The sequence below is a fragment of the Amblyomma maculatum genome, chromosome 6 (assembly GCF_055883805.1).
Source record: "Amblyomma maculatum isolate TAMU_Amacu chromosome 6, ASM5588380v1, whole genome shotgun sequence".
In the NCBI taxonomy this organism is placed as follows: Eukaryota; Metazoa; Arthropoda; class Arachnida; order Ixodida; family Ixodidae; genus Amblyomma; species Amblyomma maculatum.
This window is the reverse complement of record NC_139349.1, coordinates 90,276,983-90,292,553: the sequence shown is the minus strand read 5'-3', so window position 1 is coordinate 90,292,553 and position 15,571 is coordinate 90,276,983. Positions and strand designations below refer to the sequence as shown.

At 43.2% G+C, this 15,571-nt stretch overlaps 1 non-coding gene across 1 annotated transcript; it reads right to left on the bottom strand.

The window, feature by feature from the left end:
- Positions 1–1,809: 1,809 nt before the first annotated feature.
- On the bottom strand, positions 1,810–1,882 carry TRNAS-CGA (transfer RNA serine (anticodon CGA)). Its single transcript has one exon. It is a non-coding gene; the product is annotated as a tRNA-Ser (tRNA).
- Positions 1,883–15,571: the final 13,689 nt, after the last annotated feature.

Here is a 15,571-nt window from a genome sequence, read left to right as displayed (position 1 = left end):
TATGCGGTAGTGCATACCGGCGCACAATCAAGCTCTACGTTGCCTCACCAGCAAACAATTATATCCCGAAGTATCTAGAGCAACTGATTAGATTAGCAGACACGAGTATTTATTTCAAGCGCTTGTGGTAGCATAAGGGAATTGAGAACACTGGCGGTATTGTGTTGCTAGTTTCGTTCCAAACAGCCTTGACAAGCATTGGAGCCCATAGCCTCGTTCTCTTTCTGTAAATATTGTAAACCGGTACCGAAGCCAAATTTTTATGACACCGGCAATCGGAAATAAAGTGGTTAAAGGAAGGGAAACAAATGTTCTTCCCTCCAGCGCTTAATAAAGCCATACAGAAATTATCATTGTCTGCCTTGAGTCCCACGGTTTTTACAATTTAATGAGGTAATTCTCATCTGGTTCGAAAGATAACTCATAATTTCCGTCTTTTAATTAGGAGGAGATAACCGCTGTTTAGGAGTTTTGCCCTGTGCATATGCCATCCCGCGTATTATATTAAAATAAGAAAATTCTTCGTTTCCGATGACGGCCAAATAAGGTCATATCGGAAACGCTCTTGAGCATGCGGGGTTTTTTTACTTCCCCAGAACTGAACCTTAATAATCGGCTGCAGTGCCCAGTTTGTAGAAGAATAAAAACAAAAAGTAGCACAGCTTCTTCCAACAATGTTTAATGAGAATGTTTCTGAATACTTATATATAGTTTAATATATATAGTTTAAAGGCGCTGACAGTCTACGAGTCCAAGACAAACGTTGGGGATTTTTTTATGTTTTGTTTTTGTATTTGACAAGAATTAGTCTTATGGTGAATATCGGGATAACGAATATTAAATACAAAGTGGAAGAAAAACCATCGACGCGTAGTTTTTCCTTCCGCTCTGCATTTAATATTCTTTATCCCGATAATCACCACAAGACTAATTCTTGTGAAATACCAACAACAAAATATAAAATAAAATCTCCGACGCTTGCCTTGGACTTGTAGACTATCCGCTTCTTTAAACTCTATAATAACGGGCCCCTCATTTCCCTTTCAATCAGATATATATATATATATATATATATATATATATATATATATATATATATATATATATATATATATATATATATATAAGGGGAAATGAGGGTGCTGGTTATAATACATGAAGGAAAGAAGCCAACAGTCGGCGAGGCCTAGGAGAGCGTTGGAAATGGTACTTTATGTCTTTTTTTTTTAATGTTTACTTGGATAATCACAGAATTAGTCATGTAATCTGTTTAGGGGAAAGACAATTAAACACAAAGTAGAAGAAAAAAGAACGTGCCGATGGTGGGAACCGAACCCACGACCTCCGAATATCGCGTCCGGTGCTCTACCAACTGAGCTACATCGGCCGCTGTCCCCCCTGCTACTTTCTTGGGTATCTATGTTGTCTGTATACGAACCTTGAGAGTGTTCACCAGCGCCACCCTCAACCATAGCGGCGGACGTGGAACGTCCTTTGTTACCGCCAGCGTCACGTAGAACGTGATCAAGAGCGAGGGCGACAGCTGTGCTACAACCCTCTTACGCTACACCTATGGCTTCAAGACTGCCAGAACTGAGACCCCCGTAAGCTACAAGCAGATCAATTAAGGGGAAATGAGGGTGCTCGTTATAATACATGAAGGAAAGAAGCCAACAGTCGGCGAGGTCAAGGAAAGCGTTGGGAATGGTACTTTGTCTTTTTCTTTTATTATTTACTTGGATAATCACAGAATTAGTCATGTAATCTGTTTAGGGGAAAGATAAACACAAAGTAGAAGAAAAAACAACGTGCCGATGGTGGGAACCGAACCCACGACCTCCGAATGTCGCGTCCGGTGCTCTACCAACTGAGCTACATCGGCCGCGGTCCCCCCTGCTACTTTCTTGGGTATTTATGTTGTCTGTATACGAACCTTGAGAGTGTTCACCAGCGCCACCCTCAACCATAGCGCCGGACGTGGAACGTCCTTTGTTACCGCCAGCGTCACGTAGAACGTGATCAAGAGCGAGGGCGACAGCTGTGCTATGCCTTGGCCTCGCCGACTGTTGGCTTCTTTCCTTCACACACACACACACACACACACACACACACACACACACACACACACACACACACACACACACACACACACACACACACACACACACACACACACACACACACACACACACACACACACACACACACACACACACACACACACACACACACACACACACACACACACACACACACACACACACACACACACACACACACACACACACACACACACACACACACACACACACACACACACACACACACACACACACACACACACACACACACACACACACACACACACACACACACACACACACACACACACACACATATATATATATCTATATATATATATATATATGTGTGTGCGCACGTGTGTGTGTGTGTGTGTGCTAAATTATCTCGATAGCAGGGAATTGTCGATCTGAATATGTTTTTTTTTGGTACCTGTGCTAACGAGGCTGTAGTTAATAGGGCAAAGAGAAAATAAATGTATGCGCAAATGCGCAAATGTGATTCAGATGGCTCGAACCTAGCGGGAAAGTTTTGCTTCATCTTGGTCCCAAAAGATGGAGTAAAGCCCCCATAGATAAATTATTTTCCCTATGTTCGATTTATTTTGCTTGAATTTCACGCACAACCACATTAGCGCTGCGACGGAAGGATGCCTCGCACAGCACCTTAAACCGGCGTTTTTGCAAAAGTTCATTACCTCGGACATAGATGTCTCTGAGATGTCTATTAGAGCTCCTATATACAACATAGATCTCCCTGATAGCTCTGGCAAAGTGCTTCCACTATAAGCCTTTCGCCCAATTTAATGCGACATAATGGTCGTCACAAAGACGAGACCTCGAAAATTCCCTTCGCGCGCAGAAAATACCGCGAACCTGGAAATTCTGAAGAACCTCGTTGATGGGTTCCGTGTTCCGACCGAATCTTATGGTTCCCTGGGCAGTTCTTTAACGACTACGTGTCGCATTCCTTGAGTCTGTCATTACGCTAATGAATTCGGAAAAGTTCCCATTGACTTCGGCATTTCGTCGCGAGCTTTAGGAAAACATTTGCTGGGTATCGAAGTTGGAATTCGCTCATGTCAAAGGGTTACATTTCGCGCGGGTATATTTATAAGCTTCCAGGAATGTTTACTAAAAGTGATGCTTCGAGAGCTGATTGAACGCTTAAAACAAATGCTTTTTCATGTGGAATTTGTCTTGGTTGGTATTGCTAGGACATTACATTGAAGAAAAAAAAATTGCGGATAACATAGTTTTCAAATAAATAAATAAATAATATTTAAACAAAACTTGATGACATCCAGATTATGATGGCCTTGGTATAGAAGATCAAGCAAACTAGCAAACAAGGCTTATAGAAGACAATGTAATATGCATTTAAGCCTGCTGAATACAGCACATCTCAGTTTTACGCAGAGGAAAATGTGCACTTAGCAACTATGGACATTGCGTCTTGTTAAGAAACACAACTGGCACCTGTATTGAGGACGGCTGCGTGGCAGCTTCACTTGACTGTTATGAAAACATCTCTACTGTGTAAAGTTTTTGGCCTATGCCTGGTTTCAAATTAGTTTGATGGGACAACCAACAGACGTTTTTTTTTTTGTGCTATAACGAACCTGAAGTATTTCACTTTAGGCAGCGAAACACACTTACCTGAAACCAATGAGGACCTAACGTGCGCGTCTTTGAGCAACATTCAAGTTATGATGATTTGGCGGCCATATATAAACCAAGAATGCACTCTCGTGTTCTTAATCGCTTTTGCATATGAAATGTGTCACCACTGAAACAAAATGTATTCGATTTCATCATACGCCTCTTCCTCCCCTATATTTTGCAGTACAAAAGATATCTTCCTCTAAACTAGAACGGCGCATGCATAATTTAAGTATGTTGCAAAACGATGATCTCTTGAATTGTCCTGAAGTCATTAGGAATGATGAGTGCGGGGAAGGCTTTTCACAATTTCTTTCTGTAAAGAGACCTGAATCAAATAAAAAAAAAAACTATTTGGTTTTATAGCTTGGTTTTTTCGTCAGAAACCAAACAAACTTGTTTGGTTATGATAGTAAAAAAAAATGAACATTTGTTGAAAATAAGTTTGAAGAGTATTGCGGGCTATTTCGCCAAAGTAATATCACTGGCTGCAACAACTAAGTAATATGATTAGCACCACCAAAGAAAGAAACGTCTTTTGCAACCAACATCAAGGCAAGCACATGCAGTCTCTAAGCACAACGGGTCAAACAAGCCATGTTGGAAGTTTAGGTGCATCGAAGACAGGGCTATGGAGACACAAAACACAGAACCAAAGATACGATGCGAAATGTCGTTCCAGGTAATGTTCATTATTGATCCCGACAAGGTGTCTATAGCGCAGATTTTCACTTCCTGTTTAATTCACTTTCTCTCTTTTAACTCGAGGCAGCTACCTCTTCCTCTCTTTGTTTCTAAGCATCCTGCTTTTTGATTCTGACGAGGAGCCCTGTTTGCTACTTTCAAAGACAGATGCTTTTCAGGGTCGCGTAGTAAATTTCAGCTCCCTTACTGCGTTTCGTATCCTTGCCCTCTCTTCAGCCAAAATTGTCCTCCCGAGGACGCTGTTTTTCCATTTTCTTTGCTTCGACCGTGAGCTGGCTTTTCCAATCACCCTCTTTCCCCACAGCGCACTATTGCTCTCCGTGCCTAAGTTCGTTCCTTATAGATTGCTCTGCCCCGAAGACCGAGAACCACCCTATCGACGGGGGTATTGATTATTTTGTTTAATTCTTAAACCTTGCCTTCTTTAATTTTCCTAAGAGTGTTCCTCTTTGCCATTATTTCTACAACTCTTCACCTTTGCAGCTATTACTGTAGCAGGATGTGCTGATACTGCCAATATTGGGGTGTGTCTCAACTCTGTCATTATCTTTGAAATGAACAGTAATTAAAATGTAGAAGCTCTGCAATACTTTCCTTCTAACCGCCGGGCACTGGACGCGAATAGTGGCAGGTGCAACCTTATTCGATGATAGGGGGTGGGGGGGGGGGGGATAGTTGGGGTAATATAAATTGTTATTACCTTAGCTCCTTTCCAATTGCTGCAGCCCTCTTACGAATGTTTCACCCCCATCTTGCCATCGCTACCGTTTGGCTCTTCACATTCTTGAGTCATTATTTTTTCCTTTTGCAGCCCTTGGAGACTCATTGATCGCTGCTAGCAGTTATGCACGTTTGCTTATTGGCGCAAGAGCTGCAGTTTTAGAGACATAATGAAGCACTGTGCAACGTCTGAACACCGTTGTAATGACTGGTTATCTAACCAGCGTTAGTGAATGTCCTACGACAGTTCACAACAGAGACAAAACATCAAGTGGACTCCGGCATGCTGCAACCACCAAAAGCGCTGACGAGGCAACCACAGCAGGGTGCATTTTATGCGAAAGCTTCACTGAGTTCATTACGCGAAAGTTATAGCTTTTACCCACACTCGATAGTACACGCAGAGATGCATAACAATAGCAGTTGTCAAGCCAGCGAAGCGGCCAATGGGAAGAAGGCATTCATTAGAAATACCCACATGGCAGGACGCCTCCTTCCTTGTTACTTCAAACGCGTCATTTACTAAAACGGAACCCTCGCTGCTTTCCAAGTGGGGCTATATTTCAGGTTTTTATTATTGAAATTGTGACGTACCCGTTCTCCATGTAACGTTCCGGTTGCGGACCTACCAATTTACTTCTCATTTAGCATGCACCTCAGTCAAGTTGCAGGCTAGTTTGCGCTGCAGTTTCGAATCAACAACATACGTACCTCAGATTGTAAGCTTTCATCCTCACCTCATCTCGGCATGTGACCTAGAGTAGCGGGTGCCGTCATATGAGTATTGGTGAAGAGGGCGCCATCTGACGCTTCCGGCTTAGTGGTGGCGAGCGCACAGAAGGAAGCATCGAGAATGAACGTCGCGGCAGCGTATCGTGCGAGTCAGCTTTCGCGTTCATACACGTAAGCGGTCCTATTTATGCTTAGCACGTCCGCTGCTGCGGATAAGAAGCGTGCGACGGCGAGGAGCATTGATGGGAAGAAAGGAGTTCGCCGTTCATGCCTAACCCCGCCCTACGCACAAAGAGGAGACAGCAAGATATCAAATCCCTTTTTGACGGCGGTAATATCATCATCACCCCCAAGGGAGTTGCCCCTCGCCCGTGAATATCTTTCAGGAGGTTCGGGAGATGCCTCAGGCAGTGGATACTTCCTCGGAACCCTCAATTTCTTGAATGTGTCCATTTATTTTATTGACAACGCCAAATCAACTGTATATCTCAAGCTAGAGAACTGGGTGGACTAAAGGTAATAAGGAAGGAATTCTATTTATTGGCAGCTTTGAACTCTTCATATCATTTGCAGATGTCGTGCAGTGTAAGAACGTTGTACGTTACGCAAACATTTTTTAGCACTGTCCATCACTGCCACCCACTCCGTCCTCTTTTCTCATCTGGTCGCACTGCGAAGAAGTGCTGACCACGCCACTCAGTTCCATCGCCGTTGCTACTCGTGCGGAGCCACCGCCTGTAATTCCTCGTCATGTATTTTGTTTGTCGCAGGAGTTCCCGCCTGTTACTTTTGATTGAATGCGAAGGAAGAGAAGTGACTCTATTACTGTACGAAATGTTGCTTTTCTCTGAAAAAATTGAAAATTTTATTTCCAATAATTTTCACTGCTATTAGGAGTAAAATGCATAAAGTACAGTACATGGTACACAAAAGGTGGACGGAAGGGGAGCGCATTGTTCAGTATTAGAGCCTTCGCAGATCACAGTACTGACTTTATTTCCAATTTCAGCTTAACAATGTAGCAAAACACGTTTAAAAGCTTACAACCATGAATATAATGACGAGCTACTGTCGGACAAGCTCCATATTTAAAATTTAACATAATGAGCAATTATTAGCTACTTGCTATTTTAATGCAATGTGGCCTCATGTACGCACTCTAAGGGCTAAATGCTAAAACGTTAGCAAATGTACTGACGAACACAAATACTCTTTGCCTACTGGTCAGCGTCGGAATTATCGCTGGGGTTTTCTTCCTTTTATGGTTCGTTCATAAATATCGCCGTGTAGAGGCTCTCAAAATTACGACTTTTTTTACAGTCTTTGTCGATGTACTAGCACATAACGGAAATGTATCTGTTTTATTACGATCGAAATCAGGGTGACATACCATTCAATGCAAAGGCATGCACCTGCACCATCGATATTAAATCAGTCCGGTCAGGTGCCATCTACGGCCAGCCTGTCCCCGGAAATGTTTTTTAGCTCTCCTTCTAAGCCCATGTATTCCCCAGCGCCGTTTGTATTTCCTTGGAATCGACTAATCTCTTCTGATGCAATACACATCACACAGGTTGACAGTCTCTACAAATGGTATGTGGTCGAGGAAAAATTTTGCAACTTATAGTGAAATATTCCGAGTTTCCCTGGACATTGCAAACTGAAGAATAAATTCTTGGAATCCTGGCATACTGGTTAGCAGGAAATGATTACAATAAGTCAAAGGAAGCTGAAAAAGGGTTGAAAAGGAGTTTCTGTCCGACGACTACCATGTCGACAAGTGTTCTTGTCTGCGTTCTTGTCTTGAGTATGCGAGGCACTTGTGAGCTTCCTTAGAATGTAAGCGTAATGAGGGTTTTCTATCTGTTTTCCATCCTCTCTTATTTCCTACAATGCTGTAGAGCATGCGACGCGCATTGATTTTCGTTCGGATAAGAAAAGAAAAAATTGCGTGAACGGAACAGTTTAAACCTACTATGCGTGAAATGTTTGCCTAAAGCTTAAAAGCATATTGATGGAAGCCATCATTTATTTTGTCGCACTTTTAACTAAAAGATGAAAAATGTATTTCCATGTTTATTTCCCAACTGTTCGAAGCCACCATTTGCCGTGGTAAGAAGCATGACAATTATTGGTTTGGCGTTGACGTCGTCCCATTGGCTAACAATCAGCACTTCACTAATGTGTGATACTCAAAGAAAGCCAAATAAATTCTGACTCATTAAACTGAGGTTTCTGCTAGCTCCCAGTAAAAGCCCAGTCGACAACGTATCCTTCCGGCCGCTTGGAGAGTGTCCACGACGGAGGCTTCTCACAGTACGGCGAACTCGTGACAAACGCTCCTCTTGAAACAAGTTGCGCTCAGCACGAATGAGCTACAAAACCATAACTTGCTTACACGCCACATGGAAGTAGACACGTTCCCACTTCATTGCAATGATATATATTTTGGTCTCAGTGACAGCAGAAGACATTTATCTAAAAAAACAAACCTCTAGACAGAAGTATACACAAGAGGTTAAAAAAGACGTTTTGACGGCGAATTGGCCCCCGAGACATCAGCGGCTTTCCAGGCCCCTCCCGTTGCACCTAATGCTTATTCAGCGGCGCGCGAAGTCGAACGGCCGAACCAGAAGACAGGCACTCCAGCCAGCATATAGTAAAATCCACTCGGAAGTCATCGATGTAATTCATACGCCATCCCTAGGAACTTGCCGAATTTTTGTTTTTCTAGCGCCAGTTGTCTGCTTTTTGTGATGTTTTCTATTTTCCCACTCTTGCTGTAGCGGAACACGCTGAACGATGCCACGTAGAGCTCACGAAAAAAAAAAAAGAAAACGATTTTTATAGACAGCCACGTGCACAAAATACTTTCCTGGGTTCGAGATTTTGTTTAGTCCGCGTTGGTTTACATTTCGGTGTATAAAGATCGTTTAGGTGAATCAAAAGACCTTAGGTGCGTGTGGACAACCTCAGCTACCATTGGAGTTGAGAATGGAGTACAGCCCATGATTTATTACCCGACACACGAACATGTCACTCAGTGATCGCTAATTCCAAGTGAGGTCACAACCAAACGTTTCTCGCTGATACAAATATGCCGTCGGCAATGCTTTAATGATCAAAGAGCTACCAAAATAACCATGTTGGGCATTTTGTTGGGCATATAACAGCAAAGGCTCCAGACCAATATAGTGAACCTGCACATATTGGCATGCGCTCGGCAGTCCTCTCCAGAAATTTAAGAGTTCAGAAAGTTGAACTATTCTACTTCACGAGAAAGAAAAGCCAACACAGGTAATTTGGTCTAGGAGTCGACAAAACTTTGCCTGTTTAGACTTAGATTAGGGAAACAAGATTAGCAGTCACCCAATTCAATGCCGTTTAAAATGTGCCTACTCTTTTTGTCCGTGTGATTGTGAACAAGTAACCCGTGCAGTTGCCGAAAATTTATTATTGCTTTACGTGGTCAGTGACTGCAAATCTATTTCGACACATGAAATCGTTTAGCGGGCTTCCGAAAACAATTGCACAAACTGCCATATTAGACCAATTTACAAGATTGCACATGAGCGCTCTGGGCTTAATAATATTAGTACAATTTATTTAAAAACGCACATGGCAATAAGGATATAATGCAGGCTAAGTCAGTCTCAAAAGAAGAAATTATTCCTGGCAGTGGTACATGCCAAGGAAGAGCATCAAATCCGTCCTGTACACCGCTGTGTAAGCAGCACCTGAACCTTTTACAACTTCATCATAACACACAATATATTTCCGACCTTCCCTCGGCAGGCTGTGATTTTTGCTATTTATCGTCAACATATACCACGTTTGTTTAAGTGGAAGATAAAATTACTGACTTTGAACATTGAAGAAACTTCAGGCGGAAACTTTCGCGGTGAATCTAAGGCTTATTCACTGTCTATATAAATATTCATAAAATTTTCCTCTTTTTTTCTCCTTGCGGCAAAACCCAAATTTAAGCCAGCAAGGTTAAGACGTTGCAACGCCACGCACGAATTCATCTATGCAAGTGAAATATGCCGTAGTTAACAAATGCCTCACGAAAATGATACGTTTCATAGCTGTTTTCTGCGCAGTCTGAAATTCCACGCCTTTCCTTATAAAGAGTATAGCGTGACTTCTATATAGGGAAAGTGTTTTACGACTTTATGTAATAGAGCTCGAAGAGCACAGATGCGGGTGACTCCTCATCATTTAAATTTTCTGCCAGCTGTACTCGAGGTTTCTTTTTGTTTTAAAACGAAAGCATTCCTTGACTCAAATTGGAAATCTTGCTTGTACGAGATCTGTTCGGGATATGTGTTTTCCTTGACTAGCGTTCTTGCCGTATCTATGGCAACGTAGGGGGCGCTATGACGAGCGACGTTGTACCGCCAATTCCATACATCCAGGAGTAGTGCAACAAATGCATGCCAAGGAAAGAAAACTTCCACTGTGCGGCGTGCAGGAGCCATGGTCCTGCTACAAAATGTATACAAGGGGCGAGCGATGTACCTTGTGCTAAAGCAACGCTCAGGATTTCCAATTGTCCAGTGCAAAATCTGCTGTGCTCTCGGAATTTTTTTGTAGCCAACAAACTTATTTCTTCGAAGCGCAAAAGGCAGCGGGCAGGCGCCATGTTTAGCAAGTAAACATAGCGCGTCCACTTCGGATTGTTTAGAAACGACAGAAAAATGGTTGGTTGGTTGGTTGGTTGGTTTGTGGGGTTTAACGTCCCAAAGCGACTCAGGATATGAGAGACGCAACAGACAGAAAAATGAGCTCGGAGATAAAATATACATCACGCCAGCGAACACTATCGGTGGAGGGGATTTTCAACTTTTGAAAATGTGATTGTACATTTTCAAAGGTGCGGCACAAGTACATTTCCTTCATAGCGAATCGCACTTTTCCCAAAGGCCTCGTCGAAAGTCAGCTATATCCCAGTGCCGTCCTCGGCAGGAGCAGTATTCTTTTTCTTCTGAAACGGGTCACCATTATTACGTGCGTGAGACGAAGACGACTATTTTCGCTCTTGTCTGCCCATCTTGCAAAATTCTTGGCGAAGGTGATCGGAGTTAAACGAAAGACGTGACGCAATCGAATATATTTCACCTGCAAGCACATGACTTCCCCTGCTATTTCGCCTTTCTACTGTTGCCCGTGTGCCCTGCATTTGCTGCAGGAAAACGTAACGTTTAGATGCGTCTCCGAACTTCTGGCCGCCATGAAATAGGTGCATCAGTTTTACGGATCGTGCCATAGCGGAAGCGATGTCGGCTATGGCGGTAGGAAGGAAGGAAGAAGGAAGGAAGAAGCCAAGTTGCCACCAGCATCCACGGTCCGTTATTAAGCAGCCAAGCCGAGAGAATGCCGAGGGGCATAATGGTCCCCCAATTGTCCAATCCCACGGTGAAGCTGCGAAATATATTCGCGCCTTTCTAGTGCATTTATCGCTCTGTTGCGTTCTTCTCTTCAAGCATCCTCCGCGACGGACCCATTCCATCTACTCCATGCTGAGCATCTGCAGTCTCCAGAACAGCCTCTTCTCTACAATGCAAGCACACATCTTTTTCTGCAACTCCTGTAGGCGTTGCAGTTGCAGAATCCCCCACCTGGATTATTGTCGTTGAAGGAGGCACTGACCAGACTACGTAAGGTGCTCCAGGCAGACACGCTCTGCCGTCGAATCAGGAGCGTCTTAATCGAGATCGTTATCACCAAGAAAATCGAGTTATGTGTGAAATAGGTACTTGGACATATAGGTGGCAGCAGCAGTTGCCTACAAGCGGGCGAAACAAGCCCTCCCTTTCACCCGTACGCTTATTGCTTCTTTGGCCGTCTGCGACTGGCGTCATAGAGCGGAAGGCTGCAACGCAACACTAAATTGATTCCGATTGTAAGAATATACTCCCTTCAAACACTGCTCCCCTGCCTCCGAGGCCTCCCCGAGACGCAAATGTTATCATGCACATGAACCGCGTCGGAGTATTCGATAATGTCGGCATACTCCCTAAATAAATGAACTGTACCGTTAGAAAACGACGTTTTCGGGGCAGTCAAGAAGAATAAAGCCAAGATTAAACTCAGCAAGACTTGCATCACTGTCCTCATTTCAGTTTGTACGTGCTCGCTGTTGCAGCTGACTGCAAGAGCAACAAAAAAGCGCCCGATTGTCATAAAAGGCTCAATTATCTGATCGAACAGTAATCATCGCACCACATTTATTCCTGTATGAAAGCAAATTAATTTTTTAGTCCATCACCACACTAAGGCAACAGAAATGCGGCGCGCAATGTCACGCCAGGCGAAGCGGAGGTTCCGTTCTATCTTTACCCAACTAAAACCATATTAGCTGCCATAAAAGTGGCCCTTCGGAGCAGATAATCTTCCATTAAACACAAGCCTCATCTGACGAGCTCATAAGAGGAATGAAATGTCCGCTATCATCAATCAAAATAGGTGCTTGAGGGCCTAATGGAGGCAAGGAGGTCGCTGGAGGCGTCGCGATGCTATCTTTCGAACTATCCCTTCACGCCTGAGCTAATTACGCGCATCAATAACAAATGTCAGCTCTGCACAAGCGAGCGCTGTCGACGGGGTGGTCACGCGCGACATCGAATGGCAACGTTTCCAGCACGTCGCCGTGGAAGATGGAAAAGCACCATTTAGGAAAACGACCGGAAGTGGAGAAGGGTGTAGGTTATTGGTGAACGTGATTAGGGGCTTCATATCGATCAGGTGGAAATTGGCACGTTTCTCTGCGATTGCAGCAACGAGGTCTGAGCTAACAGGGTAAACGTGAACTGTCTGATAGTAATTATTTTAAATGGCTGAAATTAAAAAAAGAAATTGGCGTTTATTTTGCCTGTTTTCCTCTTTTGGGTATGGGGTCGCAGTGTCTCACTCATAACAGGCAGATTGTGCACCGAGCGCGCTTAGTACGAAAGCACTACTGAACACACTCAAACCCATTCAGATTTCTTTGATGGGTCATGAGATGAGTTTATGGGATAAGAGGTGCTGAGCAGAACGGATCAGAACCCAAGAATTTTACTTTGAAAACAAGCACGGAACCTCGTAGCTATTACTGCAGCTAAACACACGGCGTGCTTTTACTGATACTCTTTCAAGCGTATCAACATGCTTGAGTACGCAATAGATCTCAAACAACTGATATCGCTTTGCTCTCTTAGGGCGCGTTAAAAAATATAGCAGGAGTTACTTGACATGATTTCGAAAAAAAACACTCGCTTATTTTAGCTGAGAAGTGTACGCACACAGGCCAGCAGGTTAGAACGAGAGAAAATGTGGATACACAGTATGAAAGAGCACCGAACAAGGGTTGAAGCGGAGCGTTAGTTCGCAAGCCGGTGCGACGTTTCAACAAGGGGACTTGGCGTCGTCTGGGTGCAGAGAACAACATGTCCCTTTATCAAAACTTTGGCCCGGCTTGAAAACTGAGGCTCCCCCTCACACCTTGTTCAGTACTCTATCACACAACACATAAATATGAGAAGGGGGGGGGGGGGTATAAGTAAGCGGTCATTATTATGATTACTCAGTATTTCCCAGTCCAGCAATTTTATTCACAAAAGCGTATTTCAGACATCACGTACGCGAGTTAGCTGCATATTATTGCGTGGTAATTAAAAATCACTTCCATATTTGGCCTGAACGGATTCAAGGGTTTGAAATGGCAAGTGTTCTAGCAACCTGTCTACTCTTTTTATTCATGAAATAATTTCTTTTTGCACCCTTATGTCGCTTATTAGGCCATAGTTTATACAGTTCGTTCACTCGAAAACCCGTTGACTTAGTTAGTAGTAGTAATCTCCCCCGCGTGTCGGAAATAATCGGGGACTGCGTAATAAAAGTTGTATGATGTTTTTGTGGTTCTATTGATTTATGTTTACGGCGGCCACAAGTTAATGAAATCATTTTATTTAACTGTTTCATTAATGAAATAAAGAAAGGAAAAATAAGAAAAAGCGGAGTCCAAGGCGTCAAAATGCTGAGAATGAAATTTCAAATCTCGGTGATGCTAATTAAGGAAATTTAGAGTGCTGAGCTTATAAATAATTGTTCGAGATAATTGAAACAATTACAGAAGTTTAGCATAATTAAACATGGTATTCAGCGAAAGCTTCTCAGCATGGTTATTTTGGTAGCCAAAAAAAAAAAAAACAAGACAGCTGCACGATCAAGCAACAAACCTTCTTTGTAGAATGTTCCGACGAAGGCCTCCTTATTTGGTGCCTGTTACATGTGAGAAAGAGTACGTATTTGAAAAAACGGCAGGTGCATGAATGAAAGACTTGTCCAACAAATAAAGAATTTCGAACAAGCGTCCAGAAACATAGTAATTCATTACAGAGGTTGTGTCTCAAAAACTTCTGCACCTGAGCTCAGCTAAAGCAAAGCAATTGTTTTTCACAAATCACAAAGAGCAGTTGGTCCGAGAAATTATCGAGGTAGCTTCGGTGGCGAGGGTTAGCGACAGCTGTGAGGGAGAACCGCTTGTTGCATTAACAGACAAGGAATTGGAAATGTGATAGGCTTCTTTAATTGCAAGCCTTTGCTTGTCATTGCTTGAATAATATGGTTGTTACGGATGTGATTTGAAGTGTAGTGCAGATGTTATAAGAAGTCGTGCTTCTCGAAATGAAAACTGAGTTGTAAGTGAGTTCGTGTTTCTTGTCTATTTGTTCCTAAAACACAGGGGTACATTACCTGTTAATCCGTGGTTGAGAGAAAAAAGTGTCTTTGTTTCGAGGTCGGTAGACTGCATGATTTGTCATAAGCCGGAAACCATAGACCATAGTTTTCTTGACTGTTGAGATGCAGTCTTTCTGTGGGATATCTTGCAGAATACTTTAAAAAAGGACTTGCCAATTGCACCCTATGGTATATGGTTCCGGCCAGTCCATATTCAAGGGGGTGTGCCATATAACTTACTCATGTTGCTTTGCCTCCACAGTATGGAAAATGAGAATGGCTGTGAGACACGCGGACGCGGATGCTCGCTCAGCGAAGGAGTATTTCATTGAGAGTATCAACAACCTGACCGCCATCTATAATACCCAAAGTCAGAAACCTGAATGGAGGCCAGTTTTGAGTGAACTGGCCAACTTAAAGCGTTTTTAAAACATTGTGAACCCTTACAATTGCTAGAGCGCTTTGTGGCATTATACTTTGACTTTGCCCACTGTAAATATCATTGTTAACAGGAAATAAAGAAAAAAATGTCTGTTTGTTCCGGCGCTGCTTTTCCACAAAGTGGATAACCAATTTGCCCCAGTCTGCTCGTGGTTGCTCCTTATTATCGCAACCATCGATTGACGTATTTGATGCTTCCATTGCGCGATGGCGCGACGAGAGGTCACCCATGTGATTAATCACTTCCTCCACCCTTTCCCACTCTCTCGTCAGCTGTAGGTTTGACAGGTAAAATGTCTCTACCCGTAGGTCAGATGGTCAAGGTCATGACCCTGTGGTGGGACATGAAGTGGTACAATGGTTATACGTCAAGCGTCGGATATTTTTCGGAAAGAAAGGCACAGTGTATTTATAGCCCCAGTACTGTGATTCCTAGGTCAGTCGCTAGGCCACGCTAATATTGTGTTACTTTGTTAAAAGAAAATGCATTGTATCTGCGACATAAT